Source organism: Colossoma macropomum, unplaced genomic scaffold (genome assembly GCF_904425465.1).
Source record: "Colossoma macropomum unplaced genomic scaffold, Colossoma_macropomum, whole genome shotgun sequence".
Taxonomy (NCBI): domain Eukaryota; kingdom Metazoa; phylum Chordata; class Actinopteri; order Characiformes; family Serrasalmidae; genus Colossoma; species Colossoma macropomum.
This window is the reverse complement of record NW_023494798.1, coordinates 6,305,266-6,318,198: the sequence shown is the minus strand read 5'-3', so window position 1 is coordinate 6,318,198 and position 12,933 is coordinate 6,305,266. Positions and strand designations below refer to the sequence as shown.

Below are 12,933 nucleotides of genomic sequence, written 5' to 3'. Positions count from 1 at the left end.
CTTGCGTTGAGCAGATTATTTAAGATACTTCACATAACAAGACCATTGCCTCACAGGCTAGAAGTAGAATAACTTCCCAAGCCTTATATAAACTTTCAAGCCAAATGACCAAATCTGAATGACATCAGAAGTAAAGATGTAATGGAAAAGCAGGAATACGTTTTTTTTGTTTTTTTTTTAATTAGATCATCGCCATAGTGCTGAACCTGCACCACTGATGCAGCTAAGCAATGCTGTTCTGTCACCTAGACCACCAAGAATGCTGGGCAGAGATCTTATGTGAATTGTGGCCAGATCCAAATGACATCAGAAGTAATGATGAAATAGAAAAGCAGGAATGGGTTACTTCAATTGTGCCATGGTGCCAAACCTGCACCGTTGCAGCAGCTAAGCAGTGCTGTTCTGACAAACCTAGACCACCAAGAAACTGATCCCTGAAGAGATTTTATATCATCATAGTTCAATTATTAGTCGCAAGACAGCTATAGTATCTGATTATAGTGAATAAATAAGAATTCTCCTCATCTACAGCATGCCCCTGTACCAGCTAGAGCTGAGTGATTAATCAGATTTTATTTTCAATTGTGATTTTTGCTTCCAACGATTATGACAATAAAATAATTGCAAATATGTTCTCATTTTGTCTTGCGTTAGAAATCCAACGGACCCCTTTCCTTCATTTTTTATTAGTTTTTCAGTTAAATTTATTTAAAGTGCAAGGAAATCCACTGTTACAACAAGTATTTTTTTTAGTTTAATAAATGCATTATGTTTACAAAGTCAGTGAGTAATCGTGTTACATGATCGTAATCTCAGTATTGACAATAACAGTCTTGATTCTGATTTTTGCCATAATCGAGCAGCCTGAGTACCAGCTGGGGATGACCCTATTTCAGTTTGTTAATCAGTCATTTATTAAAACAGTAGCATATGTTTTAGCTGGAGTGGCTAATTATTAAATAATAAGTGATTGTCATGTTGTTAAAGACATAGACACTTTAAATTCTTAAAATGCTGCTATGGCACACTTTTACCCCAAACTTTCTGAAGAGTTCACTGCTGACAATATTTGCAGTAGTTCCTCTACTGACATGCTGCTTTGAGGCTATTGTGAGGATATTGTATATTTATTATTCTTTGTATTTATTGTCTGTGTATTTATTGGATATTCTGCACTTGTTTCATGCTGTCATGTTTCTGCATTTTATGTACTCCAGAGTAAGTTCCAAAAATGTTTGGAACAACATTTTGTTCCAAAGTTATATTTAGGAATGACAATAAAGACCACTTGACTTGATAAGTGATCTAGGTGGGACCACAGGGTTGATCTCTTTATGATGACAGTTGATACAGAATTTGACTATATACTAATACTAATACAGAATTTGACTAGTTCAGTTTTTATGGCACTTTTATGACAGTTTATTTTCCAAGTTTCAGTAGCTATGTAAGTTGGATGATGTTTACAAAATTAAATTATGAGGCCAAAAAAAGTTCATAGTGTTACAAAAATTTAGGATGATATATACTAAAGTATATTCTAAGCCAAAATTAAGTCTTAATTTGAAAAAATGTAAAACACTAAGTCACTTAACTGGCACTTTTGCCATCATTTGTTTTTTTGTGTTCTGCTCTGGTTTCAGTATGATTATGTAACACTTTGGAAGAAAGATACAGAATAACAAACCAAAGCTTGAGGCCAAAATAGCAAATATCTCTACAGCAACAGTGAACTTTCCAGGAGAGCTGACATAAGCTGGGATGAAGGTGATCCAAACAGCACAGAATATGAGCATGCTGAATGTGATGAACTTGGCTTCATTAAAGTTATCAGGCAGCTTCCGAGCCAAAAAAGCTAAAACAAAACACAGAAGAGCCAAAAGACCAATGTAGCCTAACACAGCCCAGAATCCTATAGCTGAACCTAACTGACATTCAAGAATGATCCTTTCTTTGTAAAGCTTTATATTTTTGAAGGGGAAAGGAGGGGATGTTGTTAACCAAAGAATACAAATAAGGACCTGTATGAGGGTAAAAGCAAGAACACTGAGTCTCTGCTGTAGAGGCCCAAACCATTTCATGACATTACTGCCTGGAAGTGTAGCTCTGAAGGCCATTAACACCACTATTGTTTTCCCCAGAACACAGGAGATGCAGAGGACGAAGGTGATCCCAAACGCTGTGTGACGCAGCACACAGGACCACTCAGAGGGCCGACCAATGAAAGTAAGTGAACAGAGGAAACACAGAGCCAGTGAGAAGAGCAGCAGGAAGCTCAGCTCTGAGTTATTTGCTTTGACTATTGGGGTATTTTTATATCTAAAGAATATGATTGCTATTATTACTGTTATGAAAGCACCAAAAATAGAAACGGCTGTCAACAAAATTCCCATGGTTTCTTCATAGGACAAGAATTCAATTTCCTTCTTTACACATTCGTCCCTGTGTGGATTTGACCAGTAGTCTTGATAACATTGTTCACATTTAATTGAATCTGTCAAAGAGTGAAAGAGAGAAAAAAAAAAAAAAAGTTAAATCTATTAGGAAAGGACAGTAACACAAATGCAGCATTTAATGGGTCAACATTGTTACTGATATGTAAAACACTCTTTAAATATTTCAATTTTAAACCATTCAAACTTAGTTATCTCCAAGTTTGTAGATTTGTTTTAGTGATGGGAGTAATACAGACAGTATTTCATAGTTGATTCTCTTTCCTCATGTATGTACCTGTCATATTACTGATCTCTCCTTCAGCACATAATATACAGTCAAAACAGCAGATAGGCTTTCCTTTCTGTACAGCCTTCCTGGTTCCCGGAGGGCAGCTTTTACTGCACACAGACACCGGCACCTGTGATCAAAGAAAATATTCACTTGACTAAAAATGTCCAAGCTATTCTTTTAGTGAGACTGAAAGGTGCAGGTTTCTCTCTTTTACTCACCTGATTATTATTTTGTGCCCACACAATAGAGGCCATGTTTACTGCTAATCGATTGTGAGTAGGAAAAGAGGAGTCATACAATCCAACAGTGACAAATTCATGTTGATTTTCTTCACCTCTCTGCCAGTTTATTATATCATATTTTGCAGGAGGATCACCATTTTTATCAAAATAAACTTCTTCACCATCTTTGGTTTTGAAATGAACCTGTTTGAGATGTTCTAGAAACTTATAAAATAGAGCAACATTTATATATTAGTTTGTAATGAATCTACCAGTGTACAACATTTTTGTTGGTTATTCACATTAATGCCATTGTGTGTCCAAAGTTCTATGGCCTATATGTAAATCTTAATAAGACTTTGAACTCACTGTGAAAGGATCAGGCTGCTTCTTTGTTGGACATGTTTGCGTGCAGCCGAGAAGGTCGTGTAGGGTATGGGCAACAGCATATACTGCTTTATACACATTACTGAAAATGGGCATCGTTGACATGTCTGTAAATGTGTTTTCGATCTCTGACAGTTTCTCTTCACCTGTGCACACTGTTATGTTCTCAGAGTCATTCTGCAGTGTATATTTACACTGAAACAGAGCCTCCCAGAATTTAGGGAAAATTTCACGGCCAGCAGATTTCAGTGGGTGTATATCCAGAATGAAGTCCTCTAGACCTGTCACTGTTGTTTTGGGGATAGCCAGCCCTATGGCTCCCTGCAATATGTTGTGCTTATCCAGTGCAGCCAATACTGGATCAAAAATCCATGCCTCAGTTCCCACCCACTGATATCCAGTTATGTTATGTTCAGAAAACACATCCAGCAAAATCTCCCAATCCATGTCATCAAGAAATCCCACTATTACTTGAGATGTAGAGCTTTTGATCTGCTGAATTATTCTCAGTACTTTTTCTTGTGAGTAAGTTTTAAAAAATGCAAGAGAATATTCTAAACATATGCCCAGCTGTTCTGCAGCTTCAGTAAATGTAGCCATCCCACTGTTACCATAGTCATCATCTCTTCTTATCGCCCCGACCCATGTCCAACCAAAATGCTTGACCATTTCTGCCAGTGCTCTGCTCTGGTAGTAATCACTGGGAATAGTGCGCAGAAATGATGGATATTTCGTTTTGTCACTTAGACAGTTGCAGGTGGCATAGTGACTGATCTACAACAGATTCACTTATAAATCAGTTTTTATGCTCAATCATGATTTTTTTTTTTACTTTTAACTTGGAAAACACCACTACATTCATGTTATTAAGTTTTAATACAGTGCTTATCACTTTTTTGCTTTTAAATTAATTATAATCTTTTTAAATAAAAAATGTAAAATTCTTACCATAGGAATCCTGAAAGGTCCAATACTACTTGCTATAGCCATAGATGCTGATGAGTATGTGTCACCAATTATGGTTTGCACCTGAGCTGGCTTTGTGCAGGGCTCATCCAATACCATCTTCTCATTTCCATTAACAAGTGCCATGACTGTTCTAACTGTCATTGCTGTAGATCTGCAGGTGTCATATATCTTGTACCCAAGTGAGACACCAGGCAGTAATGAGGAACTGTTGTTGATCTCCTCTGTTGCAAAAATCAAGGACTGAGAATACTGGAAGCCTTTGAAATCAAGACTGCACAATACAAATTTAGAGACAAATACACACATTATTTCAGAATGAAATCATTACTGATGTGTAAGTGTGGCTCACATGGCTTATTTTGTCTTGCTTCTTACCTTCTGCATTCTGGTGGATGTGGCTTCAACAAATAGGACAAGTCTGGAATCTCCCAGCTGCTATGAAATGGAAAAATCCCTCCAACTATAATATCGCCATCCTTTGAAAGTTGTGGGTTTTCAGACTCTCCTTGAAGGCTACAGGAATCATTAGCCCCCAAAAAATTGATGATGGCCATTATGACCTGCAAAAGAGTAAAAAAAGACTCCATTCACCTGTCCAGCAATCGAGTGCAGTTTCTGATTGTGTGTGCCAGGTCTAACGTTTCCTGCTTTAACAGGAAAGATTTGTGGTATTTATACAGATGGAGAAGCAAATCCTCAGTGATAAGATTACGCAGGTGGGCTGCAGTCAGGAGGTGTGACTTTCAAGCGTTAATAGCATTTATCTTAAAAAATGCCTTAGTGTCTTATGTTGCTTGCTTAGTGAGTATATGTTTCTTTTTTGTTGTTGCCTCTTTCTTTCTGCAGTTATTGTTTTTCAAAACAGTATGATTTTGGGTTTTTTGTGTACTTACACTGCAATCACATATCATAATATAATAATCATAAATACAGTCATATTATGGACGTTATATATCGTTGCTGTCTGAAAACTCCAGCTGCCTTTACGTTGTTTTAACACTTAATGACAATTAGGTTGGACTCAAATAAATGTTTCATAATTACTTTGACTTATATTAAAAATTTGAAATGTTTTTATTTTCATTTTCCTGTAAATTTACCATTTTGAAGATATAAGGTTTTTTTTCTGACAGCAATTATATACAATGTTATTTTTCTTTAAGAGATGTGTTACAACACTAGTTGCTGTATGTCAAGTAATATTTTTATTTGAGGCAACTGTGTGTGAATCTAGATTTTTTCTCAATACCTTCCACAGTACTCAGAGTGTTACTTGATTTTTGTCTGTTGTGGACATTGCAAGTATTTACGTAGCATCAGAACTGTTTCAGTCGTGGCCAGGTTTAATTCCCTGGCAATTTTCTCTTTTGACTGTCCATGTGAATGGGCCGACTGAAAGCGTCCTCAGCTTGCTTTGAAACTGGACAATGTTGAGGTCCAGGTCAGTTTCTATACTGTTTGTAGCACATTATAAAGACTAACATACCTCAGTTTGCAGTTAACTTTTACCCTAATCCCTTGTGGTCAAACCTGGTAGGGCATGCTAATTGTTAGCCAGTTAGCTTTTCAGTATTTTTTTTTCGTCTGGTACCTGAAGGGTAAAGGGAAAAAAAAAACAGCTGCCCCCTGCTGGTCAAAGCCGGTGTAACATGTAAAGTTTTGGCCATTTTTTTCATATGGTTGTGGAAAAAATGTAAGGGACAAACATTTTTTTTAGGTTTTTGAAGCTTAAATTGCTCAAGTGATGCTAAAAATATTAATTCAGGTTATACAAGCAGAAATAGGCAGAAAAAAATGGATGCGTCCAGCAGTACTTCATTTAGCAGTGAACACAATGTTGATCTCGTTACACAAACTTTAATGAAAGATGCTTCACAAGACAAAATACAGAATAGGGCTAATTCATTTTATATTGCAATTGACCCAGTTTTTTCCTAGTTTCTGTACCTGCATGACAGTTTGAAGATGGCTGTAAAAATTAAAAAAAGGCAAAAATTAGCAGTTTTTCCAGATTTCAGTTTTGAAAATGTATAATTCATATTTATATTCTAAAATATTGTCCAGTACAGCATCATATTAATATTAACTATTTAGACCACAAGCTTACTTAACTGACACTTTTCCCATTATTTGCTTTTTAGTGTTCTTTTCTGGTTTAAGTATGATTATGTAACACTTTGGAAGGAATATACAGAACAGCAAACCAAAGCTTGAGGCCAAAATGGCAAATATCTCCACAGCTACAGTGAACTTTCCAGGAGAGCTGACATAAGCTGGGATGAAGGTGATCCAAACTGCACAGAATATGAGCATGCTGAATGTGATGAACTTGGCTTCATTAAAGTTATCAGGCAGCTTCCGAGCCAAAAAAGCTAAAACAAAACACAAAAGGGCCAACAGTCCTATGTAACCCAGCACGACCCAGAAACCTATAGCTGAACCTAAATGGCATTCTAAAATGATCTTTTCTTTGTAACGCTTTATATTTTTGAAGGGGAAAGGAGGGGATGTTGTTAACCAAAGAACACAAATTAGGACCTGTATGAGAGTGAAGGTGAGAACACTGAGTCTCTGCTGTGGAGGCCCAAACCATTTCATGACATTACTGCCTGGAAGTGTAGCTCTGAAGGCCATTAACACCACTATTGTTTTCCCCAGAACACAGGAGATGCAGAGGACGAAAGTGATCCCAAACACTGTGTGGCGCAGCATACAGGACCACTCAGAGGGCCGACCAATGAAAGTGAGTGAACAGAGGAAACACAGAGTCAGTGAGAAGAGCAATAAGAAACTCAGCTCTGAGTTGTTGGCTTTGACTACTGGAGTATTTTTACATCTAAAAAATAAGATTGCTATTATTATTGTCATTAAAGCACCAATAACAGAAACAGCTGTCAACAAAATTCCCATAGTTTCATGAAAGGACAGGTATTCAATTTCCTTCTTTACACATTTGTCCCTATCTAAATTAGACCAGTAGTCTTGATAGCATTGTTCACATTTAATTGAATCTGTCAGAGAGTGAAAGAAAAAACAAAAATAAAGATAAAAAGAGTTAGATTTACAGGGAAAGTAATATAATACAGATGCAATATTTAGTGAAACAACCTTGTTACTGATACATGGCACACCTGTTTCTTAAAACATTTAGACTTATTTATCACCAAATTTATTTTTATGAATGGAATAATCAGTAATGCAGACAGTATTTCATGTTTGAATCCTCTTTCTCAAAAATATACCTGTCATATTACTGATCTGTCCTTCAGCACATGGTATACAGTCAAAACAGCAGATAGGTTTTCCTTTCTGCACAGCCTTCCTGGTGCCTGGAGGGCAGCTCTCACTGCACACAGACACCGGCACCTGTGATTGAGGAAAATATTCACTTGGCTACAAATGTTTGTAGAACGCTTTTATTGAGACCAAGATGCAACTTTCTTCTTCATACTCACCTTATTGCTGTTTTGTGCCCACACAATAGAGGCCATGTTTACTGCTAATCGATTGTGAGCAGGAAAAGAGGAGTCATACAATCCAACAGTGACAAATTTGTATTGACGCTCTTTGTCTTTCTGCCAGTTTATTATCTCATACTTTGCAGGAGGATCACCATTTTTATCAAAATAAACTTCTTCACCATCTTTGGTTTTGAAACTTACCCTTTTGAGATGTTCTAGAAACTTACAGAGAAATAGAGAAACATTTATATGTTAATACATTTTGTCAGGAAGAGTTTATAAAATGTATAATCTCAGCTAAATTCTGTCGTTGTGTTTTCAAATCATATGGCTTAATTGTAAATCTGTTCTTAATGAGACTTTAAACTCACTGTGAAAGGATCAGGCTGCTTCTTTGTTGGACATGTTTGTGTGCAGCCAAGAAGGTCATGTAGAGTATGGGCAACAGCATATACTGCTTTATACACATTACTGAAAATGGGCATCAGTGACATGTCTGTAAATGTGTTTTCCACCTCAGACAGTTTCTCTTGACCTGTGCACACTGTTGTATTCTCAGAGTCATTCTGTATCGTATATTTACACTGAAACAGAGCCTCCCAAAATTTAGGAAAAATTACACTGCCAGCAGATTTCAGTGGGTGTATATCCAGAATGAAGTCCTCCAGACCTGTCACTGTTGTTTTGGGGATAGCCAGCCCTATGGCTCCCTGCAATATGCTGTGCTTATCCAGTGCAGCCAGTACTGGATCAAAAATCCATGCCTCAGTTCCCACCCACTGATATCCAGTTATGTTGTATTCAAAAAACACATCCAGCAAAATCTGCAATTCTGAGTCATTAAGAAATCCCACTATTACTTGAGAAGTAGAGCTTTTGATCTGCTGGATTATTCTCAGCACTTTTTCTTGTGAGTAAGTTCTAAAATATGTAAGTGAATACTCTAGACAAATGCCCAATTCTTCTGCAGCTTCAGTAAATGCAGCCATCCCACTGTTACCATAGTCATCATCTCTTCTGATTGCACCCACCCAGGTCCAACCAAAATGCTTGACCATTTCTGCCAGTGCTCTGCTCTGGTAGTAATCACTGGGAATAGTGCGCAGAAATTACGGGTATTTCCTTTTATTACTGAGACAGCTGCAGGTGGCATAGTGGCTGATCTAAAAACAGATTCAGTGTTCAGTTATGAACACTGTTAACTTTTACGCACTGTTAACACCACATAATATTAAAATTAGAATTTTAAGTTCTTACTAAGGGAATGCTGAAAGGTCCGATACTGCTTGCTATAGCCATGGATGCTGACGAGAATGTGTCGCCAATTATGGTTTGTACTTGGGCTGGTTTTGTGCAGGGCTCGTCCAAAACTGACTTCTCATTTCCATTCACAAGTGCCATGGCCATTCTAACTGCCATTGCTGTAGATGTGCAGGTGTCATATATCTTGTAGCCTAGCAAGACACCAGGCAGTAATGAGGAATTGTTGTTTATCTCCTCTGTTGCAAAAATCAAGGACTGAGAAAACTGGAAGGCTCTGAAATCAAGACTGTGCAATACAGATTTACAGATAAATGCACAAATTACTTTAGGATGAAATCATTATTGCTGTGTAAGCATGGCTCACATGGCTTATTTGGTCTTGCTGCTTACCTCCTGCATTTCAGTGGATGTGGCTTGACGACATAGGACAAGTCTGTGATCTCCCAGCTGGTGTGAAAGGTGAAAATCCCTCCAACTATTATATCACCATCCTTTGAAAGTTGTGGGTAGTCAGACTCTCCTTGCAGGCTACAGGTCTCATTAGCCCCAGAAAAACTGATGATGCCCATTAATACTTGCAGAAGAGTAAAAAGAGACTCCATTCGCCTGTTCAACATTTGAGTACACAGTGATGTGTGTGCCAGGTCTGATGTTTCACCTGGTTGGACAGGAAGGATCTTGTGTTATTTATACAGTTGGCCATGTAAGGCAGATCCTCAGTGATAAGATTACGTAAGTAGGCTGCAGTGAGGAGGTGTGACTTTCAAGTGTTAGTAGCATTAATCTTAAAGGAGGCCTCAAGGTCAAATAGTGCTTGCTTAGTATCTGTATTGTTGGTTTCCCTTTTTGTCTTCATGCAGTTGTTTTTTAAAACAATATGGTTGTGTGTTTTTTTTATATATCCTAGGGACATTTTTTGTGTGTAACTGTGATGTCATACCAGAATATAATAATCGTTGCGGTTATAGCTATAATAGGCACAAAACATATATATAATATACATAATATGTTTATATATTTTTACTATCTGAGCAAAACCTTTTCAGAACCTAACCGCTGCCCTTTACCTTGTGTCTAAATTACATAATAAAAAGACCAATAGAAATGGTTCAGAATTACTTTGACTAAGTTTAATTTTTTTTTTCTTCTTTTCCTCTAATGTTACCATGTTAGAGGTTCGATGTTTTGTCATGACAGTGACCACACGCATTGTTATATGCCTTTAAGAGATCTGTGTTATGACACTGTTTGCTCTATGTCCAACAATAGTTTACCGTTGTTAGAGTGCAGGGGAACATTCTGCTGCGTCACGGATGATGGACGTAAAGAGCAAGTGGGGAAAAATGCTAAGTTGAAGCTAACCAAACCCCCGTATCCCATTAGATTATTTGCTGCAACCATATAAAGGCCCACAAAACACGCCACTGCTGCGAGCCACAGCCAGCATCTGCGAGAAATGAAAAGAGGGCTGCCCAGTAAGTTATGCACAGCCTCTACAGCTTCAACCCCTTGCATAAAGGGGTTGTAGTAGTGTGGATGACACAGCTTGTGGTTGCCATGCACCATCAAGGGCATCCACTGGCATGCCTAGGGGTCACCATCTTCCTTCTTCAACCTTGGGTACTTTCTGGTAGAGGTCTACACTACTGCGGATTCCCACGGGACCGGCGGGACCCACCATTATATCTTGCGGCGCGGGACTAATTTTCAGCCTTACGGGCTGGAAATCAGACCCTTTCAGGCAGGAGTAGGCGGGACCACGCATGAAGAGAAATCCCGTAAATTAATGAATAGCCTAAATTAAGTAGAACTATCACTAAATCATACATGTAAACAATATAACAGTAAAACAATTAAAATGAATAAAGTCTTTCTCGAGCAACCGATCACGTGAACAACACGCAAATTCTCATAGGCCTGATTCACACGTATTGCTTCTGCGTGGTGTGAGCGACGCGGAAAGTCTTGCTTTTCATTTTAGCGCTCATGTTAAGTGATGAGTGCTTTCAAACAGGCTGAGCATGTGCAGTGGCAGAGTCCCAGACCTTATTTCGAGAATAGACCCGGGGCAGATTAGCCTGCTCACACTGTGCAAGATTACTTTTTGCATTGCTTACCAGTGTAGCAGTTTCCATACTTGAGTCATATGTAAATGGACAGCATTGGTGAAAAAAAGCAATGAATAAATGACCAACCGATCGATCTGAGACTTTAGTTTTGGTTCCTGCCAGTTAATGTTGTGCATTGTGTATCAGGTGTCTTGGTATCAGCCGCTTGGCCTAGCCATGGCTCTCAATTCTTTCATTTGTTCATTCTTTCTCTTTCTCTTTCCTTTCATTATCCTTTAATGTCTTTGGTCCTAGATTCAGTGAACACAGCGGCACCTATCCATGCACGTTCAGCTGCTTGAAACTGCTTAGATACCACTGTAGTCGCTGCCAAATTGGATCTCCTTGACAGTCACTTCAGGCTTCCAATCCTCTGTTGAGTCTGCTCTAGTAATTTCTGCTGGTTCTTACTATTCACACATTGACCCATCACGTCTGGTGTAACTGCTCTGGACCTTCTGGTTCCTAGAGCCTTACCTCCCTTTGCTTTGTCCACCACTCTCCCACCTAGTAATTCCACTTGCCCCCAGTTTTCCATCTCATAAACTTCTGAGGCCTGCTCTGCTGCAGTTATATATCTTATATATCATAATCTAAATTTACCACAGCTCATAAGAGCATCATAACATAGACCTGAGAGGTTGTTTTTTTCCCTATGACTTGTGTATGTGTATGCCACAGAATCTCCACCCACAGCAGTAGTTCTTGGGAGAAGGAGGAAGTTCTATTTGTCTGTTTTGTTCTGTCTGGTTAGGTTAGATTCTCCTGTGCATGTGGTTCCTTAGGGTGCCCCCCTTCTCTTGTCTGCCTCTAATCCTGTTCCACCCAGATCACCCTCCTGTTTTTAATTTTTTAGCACTTCAGTGCTTTGTTTTATACATGAGGACCCCTCTCCTGCTTCACTCACCTATGCCTGCACAAATAATAATGGTCATGCCATAATGTGTCACTTATTTTAAGATCCAGCCAAAAAGAGTTTACTAGCTAAATTTATGCTCTGTTCTTGTCACAGAACCTCTACTGCTCTACGTTTACTCCAAAATCCTCTGTTTCATCCGTCCTTGTTATTGTCTAATTGCTTTATTTGTGACATTTATTTCTGTATTTTTTTTTGTGTGTGTTTTAAATTTTTGCGTAACAAATGAATATACACATAAGCATCAACACAAGTAAGTCTTGACTTTAATCTTTCTTTAAGATTATGCAAAACATACATTCAATTAGAAAAGTTCAAACTGTAGCCCATCTTTTGCTATGCACAATTTGTCAGCCACCCTCTACGCAGCCCATCAGTGGAAAGGGACTTCTATAGGACCACTGACAAGATATTGTTTGGGAGAGGACCATTCTCAGTATAGCAACACTACATCATATTCCATGCTAGTGGATATTACACTGGTACAAGTTACATGTAGCAGTGTAAATGTAATTTTTTATACACCTCAGTTCCACTGTTGAGAAAAAGTCTGTCATAGTAGGTTATAAAAACAATTTTTATATAAGTAATATAATGAGGACCTATTTCAAATAGTTAGATATACATTTATAATAATAGTATATTTTATGATACTTGATCTAAGTGGATCTAAGTGGGTAAAGTAGTGCAATTTAGCAGTGAACACAGTGTTGATCTATTTACACAAACTTTAAAGAGAGCAATACAGAAATAAAAATTGATTGAGTAATTCAGTTTTTATGGTAATTTGCCATTTTTTCAGTTTTAGTAGCTACATACTGTTTGGAAGATAGAAAAAAATGTTTTGAGATTGTTTTGAAAATTTATAGCTGAAATAGCAA

The 12,933-nt window shown here is 37.9% G+C and overlaps 2 pseudogenes; both read right to left on the bottom strand.

Annotated features, from left to right (window-relative positions):
- Nucleotides 1-1,935: 1,935 nt before the first annotated feature.
- LOC118818403 lies at nucleotides 1,936-4,891 on the bottom strand (annotated as a pseudogene).
- Nucleotides 4,892-6,407: 1,516 nt separating this feature from the next.
- Nucleotides 6,408-9,630, bottom strand: LOC118818391 (annotated as a pseudogene).
- Nucleotides 9,631-12,933: the final 3,303 nt, after the last annotated feature.